This window comes from Odocoileus virginianus, chromosome 7 (genome assembly GCF_023699985.2).
Source record: "Odocoileus virginianus isolate 20LAN1187 ecotype Illinois chromosome 7, Ovbor_1.2, whole genome shotgun sequence".
NCBI classification, from domain to species: Eukaryota; Metazoa; Chordata; class Mammalia; order Artiodactyla; family Cervidae; genus Odocoileus; species Odocoileus virginianus.
In genome coordinates, this window is record NC_069680.1 from 32337722 (window position 1) to 32364627 (window position 26906).

Below are 26906 nucleotides of genomic sequence, written 5' to 3' on the forward strand. Positions count from 1 at the left end.
TTTCACAAAACTGGTTGGGGTCCTTGGCTAAGAGGAGACTCTGCCTTGGGCCTGCCAGTGTAATAAACTGCACTCCACTATCTGCATTGTCCTTCCAAGTGAATTTGTCTCCCGGAACGCATGGCTACCACAGCAACACCCAGACCATCTTCTCAGGCCCTAGACTGTGCTTCTGTCAGGAAACACAGTAACGGCAGGGCAGCTTTGGGAGAAAGCTGGGTGCAGATACCCATCAGTGTCCACCGAGCCGAGTGATGGCTGGCCAGGACACACAGCCGCAGTATGTGACCCAGAGCGCACTGAAGGCTCCCTAAACCTCACAGCTGGCCTCGAGCCTGCTCCTGGGAACCTGAGGGAGGACAGGAAAGGGGGACAGTCAGCCTGGAGATGGACCCTCACGACATGTCCTGCCTCAGCCACTCGAGGACCACCGTCCTGGGCCCAACCGTGGGTCCACCCTGTATCGGTCAGCCCCCGGGGGAGTCCTCATCCCCAGCTCGGCCTGCAGGGCTCCCAGGCAGCTGGCCTGGTGACTCAGATCTCCCTAATGAGAGGATCGGGCTTTGCAGGCAGACGGCACCACTGAGAGAGAGTTTACAATGACACTCGGTAATTGAACCTCCAGGGGTTGATTCCACTCCTGTTAGGAGCCCAGGGAACCTCCTCTGTTGTTGACAAGGCCAGGCCCATGTCTCTGGAGCTCATCCGTTGTGCAGAAGAGGCTGTTAGCACGGCACTCTGAGCTGCTCGACAGTGTTAGAAAAAGGATGCCAACAGGAACGGCGTCAGGGGGCCAGGCGTGCCTGAAACCGTGACAACAGCAAGAAGTCAGGCCACAAACATGGGCTGAGCCTCAAAGCCTGTCTCAGCCGACCATAGCATCCCAGTGCAGAGGACAGCCTTGTCCAGGGCCCCCTGACCCCGAGTGGGGCTGGGTGAGGGTGTCCCAGGAAGGACTGCTAGTTCAGGGAACACTGGAGGCAAGGGGGCCCAGGCGACGACACTGGGTAGAGATCATCACACTTTGTCCACAGTGTTTGGTCAAAGCAATTTTTTAAAAAAAATTTGGTCAATGTGTTTGAGTTAAAGCAAAATTGGTAAATGAGACAATTTTAAGAACTGATGAAAAATGAGAAACTTCTAATTCTGGTTACGATGAAGTTAACACACTACACCCATCTGTCCCACTGACTACAAGTAAAAACAACAGGCAGAAAACATAGGCAACCATCTGCGGACACTGAAAATCAAGTAACAGCAGAAGATTGGAGCCAGAAATTGAAAGTCAAAGGAGATAACACAGCAGATAATCTCCTGGTTTATTTCCTCCTGTTTTCCTGGGTTAGACTCCAGGCAGTTCGGATTCAGCAATCCCTTTAAAGAATAATATATCACAACCAACCAGGGTTTGTTCTGAGAATGCAAGGTTGATGCACTTTTGTAAATTAGTCAATGGAATCCACCAGATTAACAGACTGAGACAAAAAATACATGATCATATAGGTTGCAGCAAGAAAAACATTTAACAAAATTTGACAACCTTTCTTTCTCAAGAGGAAAAAAACTCCTTATCCTGATAAAGAGCATTGACCAAAAACAAAACAATTTTTTAAAAGCTATCAATATGAATAGCATCATACTTAATGACAGAAGGCTAACAGCTTTTGTGGTAATATTGGAAACAAGGCAGGAATTTCTTCACTTTCTTTTGCCATTCCTGTTCCACGTCCTTCTGAGCCCTAGTCAATGCAGTAAGAAAACAAAATGAAATAAAAAGGCATAGAATATAAATGAAGAAAAAAATTGTCCCTGTGAACAGATAACATTATTGTCTATGTAAGAAACCCCAAGAAATCTACAAAAGTTCTGGAATCAATACATGAGTTATCACATTCCTCACAGAATAAAGGTCAACATATAAAAATCAACTATTTTTCTATATACTAGAATTAATATTTAGAAAGGGAAAAAAATTTTTAATAATGTCATTTACTATAGTTCTAAAAGATAAAACATGTAGGCATAAGTCTAACAAAAGTGAAAGATACAAGAAGTCCTAAATAAATGGAAAGGTATACCATGATCATGGATTGGAACGCTCAATTTAGATAAGAAGTTAATTCTCCCCCAAACTCATTTATAAATTTAACACAATCCCAAGCAAATTCACAGCAGGATTTTTAAAAATACATACAGATACTTTTTCGAAAGTTTATATGGAAAGGCAAAGGAAGCATAATAGACAAAATATTTTGGAAAAAGAATAAAATTGGCAGACTCATATTGCTGGATTTTATTTACCCTAAACTGCAATGATTAAGAAAGTGTAATGCTGGTGAGAGGATACACACATAGCTCAATGGAACAAAGAGGGAGGCCAGAAATAGACTCACAACAAAGTGACCAGTTGATCTTTGACAAAAGTGCAAAGACATCTCAATGGAGGAAAGATTATCTTTTCAAGAAATGTTTCTAGAACAATTGGACATCCTTATGCAGGGGGAAGAAAATGCTTACTCCTTGGAAGAAAAGCTATGACAAACCTAGACAGTGTATTAAAAGGCAGAGACATCACTTTGCCAATGAAAGTCCATATAGTCAAAGCTATGGTTTTCCCAGTAGTCATGTATTGATGTAAGAGTTGGACCATAAAGAAAGCTGAGCGCAGAAGAATTGATATTTTTGAACTGTTATGTTGGAGAAGACTCTTGAGAGTCCCTTGGACTGCAAGGAGATCCAACCAGTCCATCCTAAAGGAAATCAGTCCTGAATATTCATTGGAAGGACTGATGCTGAAGCTGAAGCTCCAATACTGAAGCTGAAGCTCCAATACTTTGGCCACCTGATGTGAAGAGCTGACTCATTGCGAAAGACTCCGATGCTGAGAAAGATTGAGAGCAGGAGGAGAAGGGGATGACAGAGGATGAGATGGTTGGATGGCATTATTTTCTCGATGGACATGAGTTTGAGCAAACTCTGGGAGATAGTGAAGGACAGGGAAGCCTAAAGTGCTGCAGTCCACAGGGTGGCAATGAGTCAGACACGACTGAACGACAACAATGCAGAAAAAAATGGACCTCAACCTATACCTCACACACTACACAAAACTTAATTCAAAACAATCCATCAGCTTAGATGGAATATAAAAAACTATAATACTCTTAAAAGAAACATAGCGGGGGAAATCTAACTCTTTGGGCTAAGCAAAAAGTCCTTGAATGGGACACCTAAAGCATGATACATAAGAAAAACTTGGTGAATTAGACTTCATCAAAATTAAGAATTCCTACCCAGGTGGTTCAGTGGTAAAGAATCTGCCTACCAATGCAGGAGATGCAGGACGCCAGGGTTCGAATCCCTGGGTTGGGAAGATTCCCTGAAGGAGGAAATGCCATCCACTCCAGTGTTCCTGCCTAGAAGATGCCATGGACAGATGAGCCTGGTGGGCTACAGTCCATGAGGTTGCAAAGAGTCACACGTGACCGAGCGACTGAGCATCTATGTACGCACTCTTGGAAAGATGTTGTTACGGGAACAAAAGGACAAGTCCCAGAGCAACAGGAAATATTTAAAACCATATATTTGATAAAGGACTTATATCCAGAATATAGAAATAATTGTCTAAATCATAAGAAACCTAACAACTCAGGTTTTTTTTAATGGAAAGATTTGACCATATACTTTGCTTAAAAAGCAATACGGATGGCAAATGAGCACGTGGAATGTGGTGGGTTTTCTTGCTCTTTTGCTGGAAGCGGCTCTCCCAGGGCCTCCCGGGCAGCTGCTCGGTCCCCAGTGCCTGTCCCGGGGCAGCCCCTGGCCCCGCGGGTCCCTCGGGCCTGTCCCTGCAGGCCGGCGCAGGCAGGAAGCTCCAGGCAGCAGCCATTAGGAGGAGATTTACAGCGAGTCGAGTGCATGGCACGCGCGCGAACAGACAAACGACCGAGGTGGCATTTTCCTCCTTGGCCTCTTCTCTGATGAGCAGGATTTACGAGCTTTGGTAACGGGCAGCAGCGAGAAGGCCAAGTTTGTAAAACACAGCTCCTTTGTCGAAGGACACCGGCTGTCCCAACTCCCGACTCTGCAGATGTCACACTCCCGCTCCCCGCCCCGGAGCAAGCTGCAGGGGTCAAAGCACCCTGGGTGGCGGCTGATGAAGGCCCCCCTCTGTCCAGGTGCCACTGCCGCCCCAGCGCGGGTCCCCGCTTCCCGCCCGCTGAGGTCTGATGGCACGGGATGGTCTGCAGCCGGTGTGCTGACCTAAATCATATGCGACTTTGGCTCAAGCTCCTGGACCCCCATGAAGCCAGCGGGCAGCAGGATGCTAGGTCCTGGCCAACCTTCTCCAATAAACCACCACCAAGCAGCAGCTCTGCCCGGGCCACCAGGATCGGCAAGTGTTTTCAGCACTCCCGGGGCTCGTGAACACACACACACACACACACAGAGTCTGGGTGCCCACAGGTGTCTGAGGCTGTCCCTGGCAGGCAAAAGGGCCTGACCTTCTCAGAGGATCAGTCGAGTCTCCCGCAGGTGGTCTCCCGCACAGAGTCTCTTGGTGGCGCTTCTCAGCCTGGCCAACCCTGAGGCCAGTCCTCAAGGGCAGAACCATCCTTTGGGTCTAGGCCACACCTCCAGTCACAGTCCTGGCCCCCGCAAAGTGCTAATGGGCTGCCCAGGGAGCTCAGCGGGGGTGGCTGCGGGTGGGGAGGGCGGAGTCCTGAGCTCGTGCTCAGCCCCGCCACCCCCATCACGGCCTTCACGAGCCCCACCTTCCTGGCTGTTGGTGAGCTGACAGTCGAGCTGGGACACACTCCCTACATTTGTCCTGATGGCCTGGCAGCCCTGCAGGGTCAGCGCCGTCACTGAGACTCGTCCTCAGCTCTGTCTTCGTTTTCTCCAATCATGCTCCAGATCGAGCTCCCCCCAGGTAAGCCTGGGTGGGAAGAGCCCTGCTTGTGATCGGGGACCCAGTTTGCCCTGTTTCCTGTGCCCACACTGTGCCCACACTGTGAACACACTGTCCACGTGCTCATCCTTGAACGGAAGTCTCAGCCTGCCCACCCCGATTCCTGGCGTCTGACACTGGGGTCCACGTCTATGAACCACCCATGCTGCTCTGCCCTTGTAAAGCCCCCTGAGGCTCAGAGGAGAAAACGTTTACGTTGGCAAAGGGAGCTTGAGACAGGCCCCCGAGGATGGTAGTGTCTGCAGGCTGGAGTTGCATGTACCAGGGCCCCTCCCTGGGTGCCCCCAGCTTGGGGTGGGCCATAGGCAAAGCACATGAGGTCAGGAAAGGCAGAGGCTAGTCACAGGAGACTTTGTCACCTCTGCCTGCACTATGCCCATGCCTGACCTCAGGCTGTGAGGAGCCAGGCCACCCAGGGGACCCCACTGGTGGTCCCAGGCTTTCGGTCATAGAGACACGGGACTGCCCACGCCTCCAGATAACCCCAGCGCCCAGCTCTGCCGTCACCCCCGCCCTCCAGTCTTCCCAGCTGAGGTCCAGACTCCGTGGGCCAGAGACAAGCCATCCCCCATTCCCTGGCCAAACCCCCCACCTCCGAATCTGGAAGCCCAACGAAATGACTGCTAACTCCTGGAGCAACGTGTTACACAGCAGGAGTGACCAAGACGCCACCTGTTTCAGCCACAGCTTGACTTGACATCTGTACCCAAGAGATGCAAAGCTTTGGGCAAGAGAGACTGTTCCGGGGACGTGATCCCACGAAACACCTTCTGTTTTCTCACGCTAAAGAGAAAGTACTTTGCTGGTCCGAGGCTTGCCTCCGCCCTGTCACAGGTGAGGCGTGTTGGCATCACTCACCAGACTCAGGGGCGTGCCATCCTCTGCCCAGCCTGGCTGAGCCTGGCAGGTGGGCGGCCCTGGTTAGCCACCTCAGTTGATGCTGCCCTGGGCCCTGATTAATCACGTGGCAGCAAAGCCTCTTTGTGGGTTTTCTCAGATTCCTGAGTGTTTTGTCCTCCTGGCCTTCAGGTGCCTCAGGCAGCCCTGCGTGGACGAGCCCAGTCTGCCTCTGAACCTGACACCGCATTCAATTCGGGGAAGGAGGGAGTGTGCAGAGCGGAGCTGCAGCTGGTGTTCAATTTAGAGAATGTTCGTTGCAATAAACACACCCAGACACGATTCTTCCAGGGTGTTTGACAGACAATCTCTGGAGGCCAACTTCCCACATCATTTTTTCTAGCAAAAACACAGTCCTTACGTCTTTATTCTGGAAGAAGGAGATTTACTTCCTTAATAATGGGAGTCGCGATATCACGAGTGTGTGGCGTGCTAGAGTTTGCAGCACCATTCCTTCCTAAGAGCAGTTTAATTGACAACTTGAGATTTAACATAGCAAAGCTATGAAACATCTGGGGAACTCGAGGAATGCATGTTTTTATAGCCTGAAGGCTACCAGCAATTTGATAAACATAAGATGCGGATAATTTAAATGTTTAAGCATTTAATTACTAGTGAATGGGGATGTTTTGTTTTATGCTGTGTAGCTTATTATTTCATAAGTTTTCATTTAAGCATCGGGAACAGGAGCCAACTTTCTGTCTCCAAGTGTCTCTCTTCCTGGTTATTCTTCTGAAGGCAGCGCCTGGGGGGCGCCCGCATGGCCGCAGAGCGGATGCTGACTCTCTGCCACCAATGTGTTGACCAGACTCGCACCTCTCCGGCAAGACCTATCTCCTCCTGGCCCCCCCGAGCATCCGTGCCTACGGAGCCCAAGACCACGACCTGCCGGAGCTCCCTGGCTACTGCCAACAGCCTGGAGACGCCACGCCAAGACCCAGAGAGAGAGAAGGACCAGTCCCAACCCTTCATCAATTCAGACAGAAAATCTGCCAGCGAGGTGGGCTTTTAAACGTCTTTATATGGGTATCCACAGATGCACACTTCAATAAAATTGCACGTGCATGCAATACGGCGCCACACAAACTGTATTTTAAAACCTAGCTGCTTTTCTCTCCACTTTCATATCTGTCTCTCTCCCTGCTGACCGCTTCTCCGCCCACCCCCAGCTCTCCCACCTGCCCCCAGGTAACCAGGTGGAAAATATCACATGAGTGTGTCTGTATTTTTCTCTTCAATCACATACATGTAAAGGTACCGCTGTTTAGGCAAACATCCATCTAGAGGGGTTTTGCCTTGTCTGTGGTCCAAAAGTAGGAATGGGACACGCACGGCCTTCTGAGTCTGGCTCTTCCTTCTCCCGAGGAACCCCAGACGCCCTCTGAGCCCCGATGCGCTCTTGGTCTTGCTTGGCTGGTCCTCGGTGTCCACCCCCTCTGCCGGCTCTCAGCTCTCGAGGTTCCCAGGGCTTTGACTCCGTGAGCCGGCACCAGACAGCATCCCGGAACAGGAGCCCTGCTGGGCTCACGAGTCGTCCTGCAGGAGATGGACACCCAGTAACATCCCCGGGTCACAGGACACGGGGACGTTTGATGGTAGCAGTCGATGCAGGATGAGCCATCCGTGGGCCGCAGGGGCCCACGCGCAGACGCTGTGACCGCGGTGCGTGCAGGCAGAGGGGTGGGAGGGACCCCCAGCTCACCCCTTTGCAGCCCCACTCTCAACTCTCATTCGCTGGCTGTGGACGCGACAGTCTCCAAGCAGGAAGAGGGCGAGAGGTAAGGTTTTAAACTCGACACGGACGTTAGGGACTATACTGCCGCCGTGATTCCAGAGTCTGAACGGACTTACAAGGCTCAGCCCAGCTGCCAGCCGATCACCGCCTCATCACACCGCAGACGAGAAGCCAGCCCTGGGGGCCCCCCCAGCGGCAGCGTCACCATGCCAGCGCCCAGGACCTCAGTCCCTGCTGGACAAGCCCCCTGGGCTGCCGTGCGCCCGTCCCTGCCCACGATGGCAGCCTGCTGTCTTCCAGGGCGGGGCGCAGAGCAGCCACCATCCCCCAGGGCAGACCCCCCACCGCACCCAGCCCTGCTGGTTGGGTGACAGATACTCTGCAGCGGACGCTCGGCTGGGGTGTGGGGAGGGGGGTCATGTGAGAGGTCTGGGAAGGTGACGGCGGTGACCCGCCCTTCACAGGGGGCAGAGGGACAGGGAGCAGGCTGCGGCAGGCCTGCTGGGGGAGGGGACGGAGGGGACAGCCCACCTGGGCCAGCGCGCGATCCACCAGAGGGTAGCCAGGGGGGAGGCTGGGGCTTAGGGGGCCCGGGGCTGCCCTGCTGGGCAGGACCCCAGCGGGGTGTGGGGGTCCCACCAGGGTGGCGGGGTCCCCCAGGAACCCCGGCCCCTGAGCGAGTGGAAAGGCCCGGCCTGGTCAGTTCCCCGCACCAGGGGAACGGCGTGCCCGGCAGGACCAGAGCGCCGTCACAGCATCACGCGCCCTCCAGACCCACCCCAAGTCAGACTTGACACGCAGCGTCCCCAAGGTTGCGCAACTTTTAAATCCGCTCACCTGCACGAAATGACAGTCAAAGAGGAGACAGCACCGGGGCCAAGAACAGGTCACAGGCCTGCCTCTTACCCCCGACTGTCCGTGACATCATATTGAAGAGCAGTTTCCGGTTATTGACAGCAATACTTAATCCTCCACAATCCAGCTAAGCGCCCATGGCAGAGTCCACGCGTCACTACGGAGGCCTCTGGGCGGGGCTAGGGGCAGCTACTTGGTGCAGGACACGGGGGAGAAACCAGCTCACAGCACTAATAATGGGGCTGGAAAAGAGGCTCATTTGGAGCCTGAATGGACAGTGGAAAGGCCCACAGTCACTGCTTAAGTTCTTTTAAACTCGCACAATCCTGGGGGCATCTGAAGCACAGAAGGGCCAGGCGAAGGTGCAGGGAGACGGATGCGCTGTGTCCGGCCTGCGCCTCCCAGCCTGGCCGTGGCCCGGCCCTCCCGTGTCCACCCCAGGTAAACACCCCAAGATGGCCAAGGCCCAGGGCCGCAGGCAGGCTCCTCCGAGCCCCCGCACCATCCCCTGACTGAGGGGGCTGCAGCAGACGCCTCCCTGCAGGGAGTCGGTGCTCAGGGACCTTCCCCTGTGCAACAGGCATGCTCCCTCCTTCCCACACCCACCCCCAGGGGGCCCACCACCCACCAGCCCCCTGAAACAAGTCATTCTAACTCAGTCTCCTCCTAAGATTAGGGAACACGCTGTCTGGTTCTCAAAGACTTGGTGTTGCCACCTGGTGCGAACAAGTGACTCATGGAAAAGCCCCGACGCTGGGAAAGGGTGAGGGCGGGAGGAGAAGCGGACGACAGAGGACGAGGTGGCTGGATGGCATCACCGACTCATGGACATGAGTCTGAGCAAACTCTGGGAGGCAGTGAAGGACAGAAAAACCCAGCATGCTGCAGTCCACGGGGTCTCAAAGAGTTGGACACGACTGAGTGATTGAAATGAACTGACTGATTGTAAGACGCCACCTGATCCTCTCGGAGGACGCTGCATTTTGTTTTGTGGGCAGCCCACACGTGATGCCAACTATACATGGAGTTTCTGTGAGCTCTGTAAACGTTGGGTGGTGTCCTGGAAACAGAGCGATTCCAATATTTAACACAGTAACCCACACGGCCCTACGGCACAGCACAGCACAGTCTGGCCAGGGTCAGGTGGCAGCCCAGACTAGAGGGGACTGAAGGGGAGAACGGACACGGGCACTTGTGTGACTGAGCCCCTCACCGTCCACCCAAACCATCACACTGTCCACCAGTTGTACCACTCCATCAAATAAAAAGCTCTAAGAAAAGGAGCAATTCCAGGGTCTTCCCAGGTCATGCAGTGCGCAAGAATCTGCCTGCAGTGTAGGGGACACAGATTCCACTCCTGGTCTGAGAAGATCCCACGTCGGAGCCACTGGGAGCGACCAACCCGTGCACCTCAGCTGCTGAGCCCGCGCACTGGGGCCGGGAGCCGGGGCCGCGGAGCCCGCGCACTGGGGCCGGGAGCCGGAGCCACGGAGCCCACTCACTGGGGCCGGGAGCCGGGGCCACGGAGCCCGCGCACTGGGGCGGGGAGCCGGAGCCGCGGAGCCCACTCACTGGGGCGGGGAGCCGGGGCCGCGGAGCCCGCGCACTGGGGCGGGGAGCCGGGGCCACGGAGCCCGCGCACTGGGGCGGGGAGCCGGGGCCACGGAGCCCGCGCACTGGGGCGGGGAGCCGGGGCCGCGGAGCCCACTCACTGGGGCGGGGAGCCGGGGCCGCGGAGCCCGCGCACTGGGGCGGGGAGCCGGGGCCGCGGAGCCCGCGCACTGGGGCGGGGAGCCGGGGCCACGGAGCCCGCGCACTGGGGCGGGGAGCCTGGGCCGCGGAGCCTGGGCCGCGGAGCCCGCGCACTGGGGCGGGGAGCCTGGGCCGCGGAGCCCGCGCACTGGGGCCGGGAGCCGGGGCCACGGAGCCCACGTGCTTCGCCTCAACTAGAGAAAGCCCACACACAGCATGAAGACCCAGCACAGCCATAAAGAAATAAGTAATTTTTAAGGAATAAAATTGTTTCTTTTTTTTTTAAGGCAATTCCAAATTGAAATCAACAATGTGAAGGCAGGAGAATCTATGTGCCACATTTATTCCCTTCAGGACACGGGTTCCCCTAAAGCAGAAAAACACCAGAAGTGGACTTTGGTTTGATTTTCAGATCATCAGACTAAATAAATGGCTTTTCTACACTTTACAGCTGACTTTATGCCCGCTGTAATGAGCCCTCTGTGAGGTGAAATAGGGGTGCTAAATAAGCAATGCCCACACTTGATGCCAAAGCTGCCCGTCGAGGCGTCGCCTCTTTGGGTGCCGGAGGAGGACGTCAGCCCAGCTGTATCTCAGCCACCGGAAGATGCTTGGCCACAGGGCCGCCGGACACGTCCAGGCCCACCGGCCCAGGCAGGGCGAGCTGGGCCGGGCAGCGGGAGGCCCGCCCAATGCGGCACTGACCACTCCCTGCGAGGTGCGCCTGCCCTCTGCCTGGAGACGGGGGACAGGCGGGGCGGGAGGAGCTGGGGGCGCTCCCTCCTAGAACCAGCCAGACCGCAGCGATTCCATCGAGCACCCGCTGATCCCCACCCCAGGGGTGGGAAGGGAGCCCCCACACCTGCCCGCCTGCGCCAGGCCCGTCTCTCGCCCCTGAAACACCCGTAAAATCAGGGACTCAGCACTGACCCAGGGCCACTCCACGCCTACCTGCCCCTTGAGACCTCAGAGGCCCATGTCTCTCCCTCCCCGAGAACAAAAGGATGGAAGGCATTCGCTTCAAAATGCACATTCTCCAAAGTCCCCAGGGGGGCAGCCGGTGGCTCTGGCGGCCCCCTCGCCCTCTGTTAGGGGTGGGGTGCTCTGTCCCGGGCGGCGTAGCTGATGTCCAGCATCGGTGCTGGTGATGACCATCCACACTGGGGCTAAGCAGGATTCGGGGCGGGGGGGGGGGGGGTGGGCAGGGGCCTCCCCAGGAGCACGAGGACCTGCTGACTCAGCCACAGCCATGAGGCCCACTCAGGTCAGCTCCTGCTGGGGAGGACCCGGGACTCGGGCCCTGAGCGGTGGGTTCCAGACAGCAGGCCCGGGCCTCCCTCCCCACATGCCCCCCGAGAGCCCCCAGCGGCCCCTCAGCTTCTGCTCCACCAACTCGAGCCCTCGGTCTCGCTTCGACCCCAGGGTCACTCCAAGTGACCAGTGCTTTCTGTCTCACTTAAACCAAGGCCATGAGATTAGACAATCTGACCAGCTAGGCTTTTACACTGAACCTGAAGTCAGAGGTCACAGACCCGCCTGGTGCCCTTGACGCCCATCACGGCCGCTGTGCCCAGGAGAAGCTGCTGGAAGGACGGCTTTCCCAGGAGTGAGAGCTCAGCCACCCCCAAGCTGTAGCACAGTCGCCGGCCAGCCTGTGAACTTGCCGTGAAAGCAAAAAGGAGTGAAAAGAAACTGAGAGTCCTGCTCCCAGGTCTCAGTCTCATCGGACACTCACTCTGGCAGGAGGAGCCTTGACCCCCGTGTGCCACCCAGCGGTCACCCGTCCAGGAGACGAGCCTCCCTCTCCCCCTTTTTATCCCAGGAGCCACCCCCTGACGACCCCTGGGGTGACTGGCCAGTGCCCCACGGCCCCACCGTGGCCCCCAGGTGCTCTGTCCCCCAGGGAGGGTATCAGACCCTCTGAGCAGTTCGAAGCCATTCCTGGTTAGTGATCTGAGAGGCCTGTGGGTCTGAGATGGTTCAGACAGGCCAGACCACAGAGGAAAGCAAACCCTCGACATTAGCCATGTGGTTTCTATGAAAGAGTGGCTGTTTTCCTTGCGGGCATTAGCACCGTCTAACCCCACAACACACAAGCAAACAGTCCTCGGGACGGGCATCCCGCTGGCCACACCCTGCTCACGAGGGCTCTGCTGCAGGAGAAACCATTTCTTTCATCCCATGGAGATGCTTGGCACATGAAACCCCTGCCCAGGACACAGCGCTCCAATGAGGGAGGGCTGGTGTTTGCAGAAGGCCCCAGGCCTACTGGTCTGAGTGACAGCGACGTGGTCCCAGGCCCGAGAGCCACCGGCGCTCGCCCAGCGCCACTCAGGAGGACCAGAGCCTCCAGTCCCAGCTCCGGCCTGGTGTCCTCAGGGCTGAGACCACCTCCTGAGGGAGGTCCCCGTCCCCCCATCCCCGGGCAGAGGCCTGAGGGCTCACACACGCCCCCTGCCCCTCGAGCAGCACAGGCTCCGCCCTCCTCCTCGGGGTCCCACCGGGAACCCCATATGTCCTGCTGGGACCTTTCTGCCACGGAGGCAGTGACCCTGCTCTCAGCTGGAGTGCACAGCCCGTCCCCGAGCAGCTGCACAGAACAGGAAAGTGAAGGTGAAGGCTTCTCCATCCACGGGATTCTCCAGGCAAGGATACTGGAGTGGGGACTTCCCTGCTGGTCCACTGGTTAAGACTTCGAGCACCCAGTGGAGGGGACATGGGTTCAATCCCTGGTTGAAGAACTGGTATCCCACATGCTGCATGTTCAATAGATAAATAAAGGAAGCTCAGGCTTCCCGTCTGAGCCACAAGGGAAGGTCCACATAGGACAGGAACCTCCCCCCAAACGCATGGACCAGAAGAACAGGGGGACCAGCAGTGTTGCTGGGAAAACCTGGACAATGTTCTTGCTTTTCACCAAAACAGCCCCACCTCTGAGATTTTGTCTTGAAGCCCTGAGGGGGTTTCCCTTCAGACAAAGGCCTCGCGGCTGCTCCATCCGAGCAGCCGACCGAAAGGACAGCAGAAAGTTGTAAATGTGAGTCCACGAGCGCAGAAATCACCAAAGAGGGAGGGCAGGAGTCTGGGGAGGGCAGCGGGTGGCCGGGCAAAGCGGGGGGCCGAGTGTGAGCTCACGCTCCGCTTGAGGCTGGGGGGCCGTCAGAGGCCACCCCGAGCAGAACCACGGATGCCGGGGCTGAAGCCCAGCCCCGCTGGGGGCTCAGCTGGTAAAGAACCCGCATGCAGTGCGGGAGACCCGCGTTCCGTCCCTGGGTTGGGAAGACCCCCTGGAGAAGGGAAAAGCTGCCCACGCCACTCTCTGGCCTGGAGTATTCCATGGACGGCATAGTCCATGGGGTCACAGAGAGTCGGACACGACTGAGCGACTTTCACTTTCAGTTTCCCCTGTCCAGCCACAGATCCCCCGCTGGCCCGCACAGCAGAGGACAGGCTCTCTTTCTGGGGTGCACAGGCCATGGAGGGCCTGGCCTCCCTGAACACGGCTGGGGCCAAGTGATGGCCTGACCTGACCTGAGGGGTCCAGCAAGGCTCTCATCCTGAACACCCCAGCTCCCAGGACACCGCCCGAGGCTTAAGGCCCGGAGCCGAGGAGACAAACCAGCGCTCCTCCTGAGAAAGGGCCCCCAGGCCCTGGTGTGGGGGGTCCCTCCATCAGGGACCAGCCCATCACCTCCTCCATCCAGCAGGCCTGGCACTCAGCAAGGCCTCCTCAGGGACCCCCTGAAAGTAAAAGTGAAGTCGCTCAGTCATGTCCGACTCTGTGCAACCCCGTGGACTATAGCCCACCAGGCTCCTCCGTCCATGGGATTCTCCAGGCAAGAATACTGGAGTGGGTTGCCCTTTCCTTCTCCAGGGGATCTTCCCCACCCAGGGATTGAAACCAGGTCTCCCACATTGCAGGCAGACGCTTTACCGTCTGAGCTACCAGGGAAGCCCAAGGACCCGCAGTCCCTCTCACTTGCCTCACTCTTCAGCTGCCAAAGGCTGGAAGATACACAAGGAAACACCTGTTAGGTTAGAAGTATGCGGGGGAACAGAGAGAATATGGGGTGCTGAAGGAAGTTTTTAAAGCAATAATCGCACCTGATATTGATGAGAAATGATATTGCACCTGTAAAAACCTGAAGGGTGCCCTCTGGGAGAAGCAGGCAGCAGGGATGGGGTGTCTGCTGCCCTGTGAAACCACCGTGATCGAAACCTGGGCACTGCAGCTGGGTGTGGCCGTGAACGCTACGGCCAGTGAGCTACAGAGACAATGTGTGCCGCTTCCGGATGGCGCCCACTCCTGCGCCCTGCTGCGTGGCACGTAGACCAAGCAGCAGGTCAGCTGCAGACCAAAGGAAGGTAATTCACGGGGGAGGCAGAACGAGAGAGAAGGAACCTGTGTCCTTGGAGGGCCGCAGGGAGCAGAGACATCTTCGTAGCCTGGGACCCTTTGTCTTTGAATTACAACATAAAAGAGAGAAGATTTTTGTGTCTGCCATGGTCACTAAGGTATCTCTGTTACATCCAGCCAAGCCAATATTCTCAATAATACTGTATGTGAAAAAACTGATGAGTGGCATTAATGACTTAGCCTGGAAAAAAATACGAGGCACTTTCATCACCCTCAAATCCCCTTCTGCTGGCTGTTTAATCAACCCCACCCTCAACCCCCACGAGGCCACTTTTCTGATTTCTGCTCCTCTTGAGTTACCTTTAGCTGAGTGTCATACAAACGGAACCAGTGCGTTTCCCAGCTGGCTTCTTTCGCACCGTGTGACACACTCGGGCTCCGTCCGCGGTGCTGTGTGGCTCTGGTCGGTCCCCCTTTTCTGCCACGTGCCCTTTGCACAGACGGATCACCATTCGCTCGGTCACTTGCCAGCTGAAGAGCATTTGTGTTGTTCCTCGTTTGGGGCAGTGAGGAATAAAGCCACTCTAAATGTTCGTGGACATTTAGGACACCTAGGGACCTTAAGGGAAGGTAGCTTTTTATTTCTCGTGGGTGTCTCTTGAGGAGCTGAATGTCTCGTTGTAAACCCCTATTAAGCATCCCGTAAGAAGCCACCGCGCTGCCTTCCAAGGTGACTTGCAGCTCTGACTCCCACCTGCCGTGAACCAGGACTCCTGTGTCTCCACGTCCTCACCAGCACTGGGTATTGGCAGTATTTTTTGCTTGTTTTGATTTTTAGCCTTTCCACTGGTCTCCTATGGTTTTAATCTGCATCTCCCTGATTCACTAGTGAAGTTGAGTGTCTTTTCATGTACTTATTTGTCATTCATGTATATTCTTTAGAGAAGCATCTATTCAAATCTTCTGCCCATTTTTAGATCCTTTGCCTACTTATTATTGAATTTTGAGATTTAGCTACATATTCTGAATTTGCGAGTCTTTTTCAGAATATGGTTTGCAAAGATTTCCAGCTTGTGGCTTGCCTTTTCCTTTTCTTAACAGCATCTTTCATAGAGGAGTTCTTAATTTCGAAGTTCAGCTTACTGGGTTGTTTTTTCTTTTTTGGTCTGTGATTTTTGATATCACACCTGAGTTTTCACCAAATCCAAGGTCATAAAGATAGATGCTCCTACGCTTTCAACTGGGAAGTTTTCTGTTATTCCTGTGTGTGTGTGCTCAGTCACTCAGCTGTATCTGACTCTTTGTGACCCCATGGACTGTAGCCCACCAGACTCCTTTGTCCATGGAACTTTCCAGGCAAGAATTGCAGAGAAGGTTGCCATTTCCTCTTCCAGGGTATCTTCCCAACCCAGGGATAGAAGCTGTGTCTTCTGCATTGCAGGTGGATTCTTTACCTGGTGAGTTGTCTGGGAAGCCCTCTGTTATTCCTACAGGTATTTAAAGTTAATTTTAAGAGCTTGTTGGGACAAAGGAAGCAATGAAGGAAATAAAATGGGAGGGGGAACAAATGAGCCGTTATCAAGTAGAGAAGAACTGGAAAGCCACGCAAATTTTCTGGATGGCTTAGCTTGTGGGAGTGCTAGCCGTAATGCTAGGAAGATGCAATTAAAGCCGAATTCATAAAATCATTTCTATAGGGTAAACATATTCAGAAAATCAGAAAGCAAATCAGTAAAATTATGAAATTTCCCTAAGCCACTGAAAACGAGGGGCAGGTATGGGAATGCACTGGAGAGTAGCCTTTCCTTGACACCTGCTGGTCACTGTACTGGCACACTGTTGGTCTGGGCGCGTCACTGGCAGGGAGGGGCATGAAGAGGCCCTTTACGGCGCTGTCAGCACAGTTGCTTCCATAGCAGAGGTGGGAGACCTCCTCATTTCATCACAGGAAACTCTCGGGAACCAACCATGATGATGCGCACACATGCGGACGGTGACTTGGTGCTTTTTTTAAAAAGTTCTGAGTTGCAGGCCGAAAAATAAGATACATAAATGTCTTTAGAGTTTAAATCACAAAAGTGGGGGGTGGGAATCTCACTGGATCACCACTTCCCAGAGAAAAGAAACCAGTTCCACGGCGTTTAACAAATGCAGAGACTGAAAACGTGGGACAGAGGGAGGGGACAGAGAAATGGGAAGAAAAATCCGAGACAAAGACGACGGGAAGATGGATGCAGGACTGGGAAGAGGGGGGGATGGGGGACGGAGCCCAGTGGGAGGAAGGAGCAGAGACGGTGCTCACATCAGACCCGGGGACGCAAGGCCCTCCCGGCAGCTTTTCTCGGCGATTTATTATGGGTTATCCGCGCAAGCCCCAGGGAAGTGTTAGCTGCTCGGTCGTGTCCGACTCTTTGTGACCCCATGGACTGTAGCCTGTCAGGCTCCTCTTTCCATGGGATTCTCCAGGCAGGAACACTGGAGGGGGTTGCCATTCCCTTCTCCAGGGAATCTTCCCGACCCAGGGATTGAACCCGAGTCTCCCGCATTGCAGGCAGATTCTTTCCGTCTGAGCCACCAGGCAAGCCCATAAGATCCTTTCTATAAACGCTAAGATTTGGGATCTGGATAAGGGGACGATTTCGGCTCTAGAGATTTATTTGGCAAGTGCACGCGTCATCCAGGCCTGGATCGATGTCCCTGGGTGATCGGCACTCACCCCATCGCATAATGTCTGTTTTCGGGGGTCTTCATAGCGTCGCCGATTCAATGGACAGGAGTGAGACAGTGGAGGACGGAGGAGCGCTGCAGTCCGTGGGGCCGCCAAGAGTCAGACACGACTTTAGCAAGTGACCGAGAGCATTCCCAGCGGGACGGCTTCGTTCCTAAGGTCTGGAGGTGGGGCTGGAGACCCGCCTCCACGCCAGGCAGGAAACGGCGTTCCCACCTCGCACCCAGCTTCGGTCTCCCTAAGCGGTGTTCAGGGGGCGGCGCCCGGGGAGCCCCGATCCGCGCCGCTCACAGCGAGCCCCGCCCGGCGCGGGAGCTCCCGCCGTTTGCGTCGGGACACTGCCCTCTGCTGCTCGCGGGGCGAATGGCAGGCATGCCCACAGCCCGGGAAAGGCGGGACCCCCAGGGCCGCAAGTCCGCGGCCCGGGAGGCAGGTCCACCTCACAGCACGCCGAACCCCCCAGACGGGAGGGTGGGCCCAGCTTCGCTCCACCTCCAGGCTGTCCCCCTGCAGTGGCCTCCCCGAAGGCAGGAGCCAAAGACGCTTCCCTGTGAGGCGGCCGTGGGTGTAGAATGAGTGAGCGAATGAATGCATGAGCAAGTTAACACAAGGATGTGACGCAAAGCCCCTGGCGCCCCCTCCCCGGTGGTTTAGTCACCAAACGGCGTCCAGTTCTTGCGACCCCATGGATCCTAGACTGCCAGGCTCCTCCGTCCATGGGATCCTCCAGGCAGGAATACTGGAGGGGGTTGCTGTTCCCTCCTCCAGGGGATCTTCCCGACCCTGGAATCGAACCCTTGTCTCCTGCACTGCAGGCAGATTCTTTACCACTGGGCGTCTAGCAAAGCCCCGGCACTAAAGGACAGAGGAGTTTCAATTCAACCAATATTTAAAAACTGATAACAACATCCATTGACCCATTTCCTGCACTTCTGAGAATAAAACCTAAAAAAACAATACGAAACATTCACAAGGTATTTGCATAGAAACATCCCTATACTGACAAGCAGGGGTCCAGGGAACACCAGGGAGCCCACTCAAGTGCCTTCCCGTGGGCGGGGGCGGAACAGTGGGCTGTTGTTAAAAATGATGATCAAAAAGACTTTTAAAATATGGGGGAAGGCAGGATTCAAAGCTGTATCTATAATTTAATGAAAACATATTAAAATTACATGTGACAATTAGCTAAGCTGACTGCTTAGGAGGGACAAGAGTAAACTGTCCTTTCCTCGGCCTCCCAGCTCCTGAAGTAACTCATGTGTGGACGGGTAACTGGGGGGTTGGTAAGTAAGTGTCTTTAAGACACGTGGCCCCAGGACGGTCACAGCCTGGACCAGGCCCTCAACTACAAGGCCGGGGAGCCCCATTCCGGGAGGGGGTGCTGGGGGACAAGTTCCGAGAGGCTGAGCTGCCTCTGAGTCACTGAAGGAGGCTGTCACTGTCACACATGCAGGACCCCCTTGTGACCCTCGCGTTCAGGGGCCATGCCCCAGTTCTGTCCTGATGCGGGTCAGGAAGCCACCACTGTGGGTCTGTGCTGCTGGGAGGCTACGGGGGATTGAAGCCCAGGGCCAGGCATCCCCCAGCCACCAGAATCACCACCCCAGGGACTCACTTGCCAGGTTCGGGGGCCCACAGAGAGGGGCAGCGTTCCCAGCACGGAAGGAGGCCAGCCTTCCACAGGGAGGGTGGCTCAAGGCTGATCAGGGCAGAGAGCAGTCGCTCTCTGAGCTGGCTCCTCTCCGAATCCATCAAAATGGGCTTCCATTCTTGCTCAAGAGTCACCGAAAGACAGCAATAAGGTTCAGTCATTTCAAAAACAACCTCCCCACCCAAAATACCCTCCCCAGCACCACTCCCCAGGTCCACCTCCCCAGCACTACCACCCCCAAGGCAGGAGGGTGGACCCAGCCTCACAGCAGCGCTGGGCTGTCCCCCTGCAATGGCCTCCCCGAAGGCGAGAGCCAAAGAGGTTCCCTGTGAGGCGGCCGTGGGTGTAGAATGAATGAGTGGGTGAACGAATGCATGAGCAAGTTAACACAAGGATGCGACGCAAAGCCCCTGGCGCCCCCTCCCCTGGTGGTGGTGGTTTAGTCGCTAACCGGCATCCAGTTCTTGCGACCCCGTGGACCGTAGCCTGATTGAAGCGGTTCTGCGGGAGGTGTCTGTGAAGTCTGGGCCCCCATGACCTCCCCCATTGAGGGTCACGCCCAGCAGCCTGGCTGAACGGCCACTGGCTGATCAAGACCCCAAGCCGGGGGCTCCCTGCATCCTGCCTCTCGGGGAGAAGCCTCGTGGGAGGCGTGGCGGGTGGAGGGCGGCTCCAGGCTGTGTCTTGTGTGGGTGCTCAGTCAGGGGGCCTGCTGCGACCACATGTGCGGGGCGAGCCGGCCGGACCCAGGAGGGGGTCACATTCAAGGCCCCCTCGGCCACCTGACCCAAAGGACCGGCGGGCTGCCTCTGCCTCCCTGCCACCTGAAAGGCCCTTCCCAGGCTCAGAGTCGCCGCAGGGCCCGGAGAGAGGGTCTCCCACAAGAAGCCCATCGACCAGCAGCGCCTCCTCACAGGAAGACCAGCGGAGGGCAGTAAGGGAAGGCAGGCTGGCGGAGGCCACGGGGACGCTCCAGGGCCCATCGAGCGAGCAAGGGCTCCTCCAGGATGCCTGGGGGCAAGCCTCCCACACCCCAGCATGCACGCAGCACCCCCGGGTTTACAAAAGTGGCTGTGAGGAGAAAGCAAAGGAATGGATCTGAAATGTCTGCAGACAGGGATCGCGGCCTGGGGCCGCAGACCCCACATCCTTCCCCCAAGGGAGAGCGAGGGAAGAACCCAGGTGAAGGAGAAAGATACAGTGTTCGAAGTGATGATTGATCCGGGGAAAGGGACAGGGTGAGGGGGGGAACAGGAGGCTGGTTGCGACTTTACCAAAGTGAACGGGACAGTCTCTCTGGGAAAATGAGATATGGGCAAAACTCTAGCACGAGGAAGAGGCCACCCAGAAACCTGCAGAACGTTCCAGGCAGAAAAGAAAGCAGGTGCCAAGGCCCTGGGGCTCCAGGAGCCGCTAGGGAGTGAGGAAGGTGAAGGAGAGGGGAATCTGAAGGGTGAGGAGGGAGGCCGGAGGGATGAAGAGAGAGGCAGGGCAAGGCCTGGTGGCCACGGGGAGCTCAGGTTTCGGGCCAAGTGTGAGATGGCGGCCTTAGGTAGGTTTTGAGCAGAGAAGTGACCCAGGCATGTTGAGACATCTAGGACCGGGTGGGGGGAGGGTGTTGCGTATTGGTCGGCCACAGACCCCCTAAGTGTCCATCCCAGCCCAGGCTGAGAGCCAGGGAAGAACAGGAAGGTGGTGGCCCCAGCAGAACCGGCTCCAAGCAGAGGAGGCCAGAGGTAAAGGTTCAGTTCCCAGAGCAAAGCTGGTCAGGGCCGGGCGGACACCGAGCAGAGAGGGTCGGGTGGAAGGCACGGAAACAGAACTGGGTCAGAACCCAGAGACCGCAGAGCCCAGGTCCAGCCAGAGGAGAGGGACTGTGAGCTCAGAATCAGGGCCTCGGGGCCTGGAGGGACGGATGGCTGGTTGGACGCTGGGGGAAAGCGGCAAGACACCCCCAGGCCCAGCAGAAGGGAGACTGCCATTCTCTCTGGGGTCCTCAGGGCACAAGCGAGACCCCGGGGCTTGTCTGACGTGTCTGGGGAGCTGTAACAAATCTGCTCACCCTCACAGCAGCTCACAACTGAACACACTTATTATCTCAGCGCTCTGGAGGCCAGAGTCTGACAAGGTCCATCTGGGCTAGAATCCAGGTCTCCGCAGGCCTGGCCCCTCCTGGAGGCTCTGGAGAGAACTGGCTCCCTCCGCCTTCCGGCCTGAGAGGCATCCCCTCCCCTGGGTCATGCCCACCCCTCCATCCTCAAAGCCCGCGATGCCCAGCCAGCCTTGGCTCTCAGGCTCTGCTGGCCCCTCGGATGAGGCTGGGCCCGCCTGGAGGGTCCAGGAAAGGCCAGCTGCTCATCAGCCTCCGTCCCCGACATACTCACCGGTTCAGCAGATCCAGGTGCAGACGTCTCTGGGGCCCGCGCCCTGCCAGCCCTGGGGCTGCTTTCCAGGCGGGTCTGTGATGGGGAGGGGACAGAGACCAAGCCCACAGCAGGTGCATCTGTGGGCAGGGTGTGGCTCCAGTGCAGCTGGAAGCAGCCCCTCTAGCGGGGGTGCGGCCAGGAGAGGGGACGGTGGAGGCAATGGCAGGTCTGTCGTGGGAGCTGGTGCAAGTGGGTGAAGCAGACGTCATCCAGAGTCGGTTGGCAGCGCTCGGCACAGATGCGGAGAACCATTCAGAGCGCACATAGGAGGCACGCAGCAAGGTGGGAACCCAGGGAGAGGACCCGCTGGGATCGTGGGCAGCAGGCAGGGGAGGGCTGTGTGTGCGTGGGCCCCTGGGGCACAGTCCGCACCACCCCGAGCATGGGCACCTCAGTCCACCACCAGCGAGGAAAGGGGGCCGCCACCTGCAAACAGGAATGAGGACCGGCGCACCCAGCTTCGATCTGCCCAGACAGAGGATGCGGTGTTTACAGAGACGGAACAAGCAGAGGGCGAGGAGAGACAGTCTGCTACAAAGCCCGTCTCCGTGTTCCGAGCCGGGTGCACTGTGTGATTGGACACTGAGCCCGGCCCTCTCCCCCTCCCCCAGGGCTGAGCTGACCTCAGACGACCACAGGCATGGCAGCAGGGGGTGGGGGACACTCCGCAGTCAGAGGCCGTCACCATGGCCATTCAAGTCCAAGGAATATTGACCAATAGCCGCAGGGGGCAAGTTTTTCAGAAAATGTTTCAACTTTGTGCAACAAACAGTGATCCCGAGAGGAGTGAAGTCTCCAGGAACACAGGAGCATCTCAGTGGGGCTGCAGGCCCCCCGCCCCCGGGGGGGTGGGAACAGAGGGGGGACGAGCGAGAAGGCCAGGCTGTGGCCCAAGGACCTGAGGATGGGACTCCGGCGCTGCGAACACCGAACCATCAGCAGCTTCCAGCTTTAGGACCGAGGGCCGACAGTCAGGATTCTCCAAAGAAACAGAGCCAGCAGGACAGAGGTGTGTGTACCGAGAGACAGAAGGCTGAGAGATAAATAGACAAGTAGGTGGAAGGGAGCGGGGGGAGAAGAAAGAAGACAAATTTGAAGCGCTCAGCTCACAGGATACGGGAGGCTGGCAGGTCCATAATCTGCCGAGCAGACACAGCCTGGAGCCCCCGCGGGAAGGTGTCTGCTGGCAGGAGCCCCTCCCTTGGAGATGTCGGTCCTCTTCTTAATGCCTTCATCAGATTGGGGGAGCCGGCCCCCCAACACACACACACAGAGCATAATCTATCTAAATCTACTGATAAAAATCTTCATCTCATCCAAGGCATACCTTCATGCAACACCTAGAATAACATCCGCCTAAACACCCAGGTACCAAGGCCCAGCCAAGCTGACGGTACCATCATGACGGTACCATCACAGGGCCCGTGGGTGACTGCACCCCTAACGGGAAGGGCCAGGGAGAGCCAGCATCTCTCTCCAAAGGCCGAGAGGGTGTGCGGAGCCAGCGCAGCTCCCAGGAACGCTGATGAGGCCGGGGTCAGGCAGTGCGTCCACGTGGAGGGGAGTGCCCGGATGCACAGATGAATTCGTCTTGTTAAAAAATCTTCCACACGAGTGGGTAAGTGCAGTGCCACTTGAGTCAGAATCCTAAAGCAATCTTGCCCGTTTTCTTTGCTTAAAGAAGCAAAATGGTGTGTAAAATCACACGGAAGAAAGATGTCTGAAAATAGCTGAGAACTTTTTTTTTTTAATCATGAGATGGGAATCGACCTTTCAGCTATGAAAACTTCCAGCATCACCAGGGAATCCCGACCAGGAACTCGAAGGAGGAGCAAGAGGCCAGCAGAGCGGCCGAGGCTGGTCCAGATCCCGCCGGGAACGCGGGCTGGGGCGGGAACAGCATCTGGACGCGAGACCCCAACATCCCGGGAGCCAGGGGGAGAAATGCAGACCTTGTGCCCACCAGGGGTTAAAACCCACTCCACGTGGATGGAGACGTGCGTGGACAGGGTGAGAACAGGAAGAGATGGCTAAAAATGACATTTCATCCTTCAAAGAGGAGAGACCTTCCCCCTTAAGACAACTAATCTGGAAACCATAAAGGAAAGTATGATAGTTTAACAAGTGTATAGCAGTTTTTCTTTTAAAATATTTTTATATATCTTATCACATCATTATTTTCACCTTTTTTCTTCTGCAATTTACATACAGATAAAATGCATAAAATTTATATGTATAGTTTATCAATAATTATAAAGAAAATTCATATACCTATCACCCAGATAAATAAACTACTCCTAAACAATAAAAGCAAACGCTAAAAAATAACTGTCAGCTCAAAATAACAGTAGCAAGAGTGTGTGGGGTGATTATGGTGAGTGGAGAGATGAAAGGAAGGCAGGCACAGTCAGAGGCTGGGAACAGGGAGCTGGGAATATTCTGCTGTGAGGTGCTAGACTGCAGGTAAAGAGGTAAGGTGCTACTTGAAGGCAAACTCTAATTTGTTAAAAATGTATATTAAGAACCCTGGGGCAACCACTAAGAAATTTCTTAAAAGAAGGAAGATTGATACCCTAAGAGTGGAGATAAAACAGAATCGTACAAAATGGTCAGTGAAAACCAGAGCAGGTAGGAAAAGTGTGAAGTCGCTCAGTCGTGTCCAACTCCTTGCAACCCCATGGACTGCAGCCCGCCAGGCTCCTCTGTCCATGGAATTTTCCAGGCAAGAACACTGGAGAGGGTTCTCATTCCCTTCTCCAGGGGATCTTCCCAACCCGGGGATCGAACCCAGGTCTTCCGCACTGCAGGCAAACTCCTTACCATCTAAGCCAAGTGGGAGAAAAAAAAAGAATAAAGGCAAGAAAAAGAAACGAGTTAAAAATGGTAGGCATTAGTATCAATTCAATAATATCAAACCATTTTAAATGCGAATGGTCTAAACACATCAATTAAAAGCAGAGATGGTCAGAGTGACTTTTTATAAAACGAGGCCCGACTAGCTGTTGACTGCAGTAAGCCCACTTTAAACAGAAAGACAAGGATAGGTTAAAAGTGAAAAGGTGGAGAAAGATGTACCATGGATCACTAGTCAGAAGAAAGCTGGATCGGCTCTGTTTATTCAGATTTCATTCCCTGGGGGCTCAGATGATAAAGAATCTGCGGGCAATGCAGGAGACCCGGGTTTGATCCCTGGGTAGGGAAGATTCCCTGGAGAAGGGCATGGCAACCGACTCCAATATTCCTGCCTGGAGGATCCCATGGACAGAGGAGGCTGGTGGGCTACAGGCCACGGAGCCACAGATTTCAGAACCGGGAGAATGATCAGGGACAAGGAGAGGCATTACATAATGACAAAGAGTTGGTTCTCCAGGGCACACGACAAACCTAACAATGAAGCATCAGAACATATGAGACCAATGCTGGCAGAACCAAAAAGAGAAACTCGGGATTCCAGTGTGATAGATGGAGACTTCATCACCACGCCTCCGCACCTGACAGGTGCGGAAAGCAGCAAGGACACAGATGACCCCAACAGCACCCTCAGTCACCTGGGGGCTGTCTCACCCAGCGGCGGCAGCACACACACTTCTCACACCAGGAGAATGGCAAAGGGCATTCTTCCCTGCCTACCAGCAATGAGCAATCAGAAACTGAACTTTTAAAAACAGCTCCAAAACACTGAAATACTTAGGTGCACATCTGAATAAGAAAGAACTACAGGATCCGTATGCTGAAAACTGCAAACACTAATGAGAGAAATCAAAGATTTAAATGAGCACAGAGATATTTGGGCTCACAATCAGAAGACTTTGTAATATTTAAGGTGTCAAGACGTTCAATGGGATTGCAAAGTCACTTGGTAGATATTAACAAACTGATTATAAAGTTTTCATGGAGAGGCAAAAGACCCAAAATTGGCTACTCTGAAGAAGGAGGACAAATGTGAAAGTCTCACTCTACCCAATTTCAGGAACTACTGTAAAATTACAGTAATCAACACAGCATGGTTTTGGCAAAAGAACAGACACACAGACCAGAGGACTGAATAGAGGCCCACATAAACATGGTTGGTTGATTTTTTAACAAAGGTGAAAAGGCAATTCAAAGGAGAAAATATAGTCTTTTTAAGAATGGAACAATGGTGCCCACATGCAAAAAAAAAAAAAAAAAAAAAACCTACACACAGACTTGACTTCTAATGGGAACTGGATTTCTCTTTGGCATGGTGAACCTCTTCTGGAAGTAGATAGCCTTGGTTTCCTCATCTGTAAAATATAGGGTTTATCTCCTAGGAGAACTACAAAGGTTAAAAAGCATCCACAGTGGGCACTGAGCATATTCTCTTACACAGAGCACTTGAGTTCAGCCGCTCAGTCATGTCCCACTCTCTGCAATCCCGTGGACTGCAGCACGCCAGGCCTCCCTGTCCATCACCAACTCCTGGAGCTTGCTCAGACCTGTCCAATGAGTCGGCGATGCCATCCAGCCATCTCATCCTCTGTTGTCCCCTTCTCCCGCCTACAGTCTTTTGCAGCATCAGGGGTTTTTCCAGTGAGTCAGTCCTTTGCATCAGGTGGCCAAAGCATTGGAGTTTCAGCTTCAGCATTGGTCCTTCCAATGAATTCAGGACTGATCTCCTTTAGGATGGACTGGTTGGATCTCCTTGCAGTCCAAGGGACTCTCAAGAGTCTTCTCCAACACCACAGTTCAAAAGCACCAATTCTTCCGTGCTTACACAGAACACTCCTCAGTAAATCAGCTGCCATCACGGTTACTGTCTCATCCTTAATATATGCAGGCAGAGAAGCCTCTTTTGACGAGACAAGGAAAAACTTAATTGTCCTAAAAGGATTTTTTAAATTATTTGTTGATAGACATATTTTCCCTTACTGTGATACCCACGTATTTTCAATTAAGAGCAAGGAACAGAAACGAGTTAATAAATAAATGAAACAATCGTGGACACTTTGCTCTCTCTGGAGGTTAAGGCTCTGCCTTGAAATGAAATGAGGAACAGAAGAGGGGCCTGCAGAGACAGAGGCCACTTTGTGGTAAAGGCCGCCTCCAGGTGCCAAACGCCAGATGCCCTGAGCCCGCGGGGGAGTGCTCTTGGCCGGAAGGAGGCGGGAACCTGGCAGAAGGCCCTAGGGTGTGGGCAGCCAGAGCTCGGATGCTCTTCTGGGGTCACTGCCACCTGCCTGAGCTCCCGGGTGCCCGCCAGCTGCTCCGGCACCTTCCAGGCTGGCATCTCTCTGCAAGCAGGGAGTGTGGGCCTTCTTAATGAGAAACTCCTGTTGGCAGACTCTCCGGGGCTTGGCCTGGGGTGGAATGGCATCTGGTGCTCAGGATGGAGCCCGGGGCCTGCCTGCTGGCAGGTCCTCGGAGGCTGGGGCTTGGCAGGAGAGCTGCCCCTGCTGTCCCCCGACCTGAGGGCACTGAGCTCGTGATCACCCCCAGGACATCGCTGAATCCTGGCCACTCCTGAAAGGGACACGGAAATGCTGCCGGCTGATCCACCATCACCCACGGGCCCCCA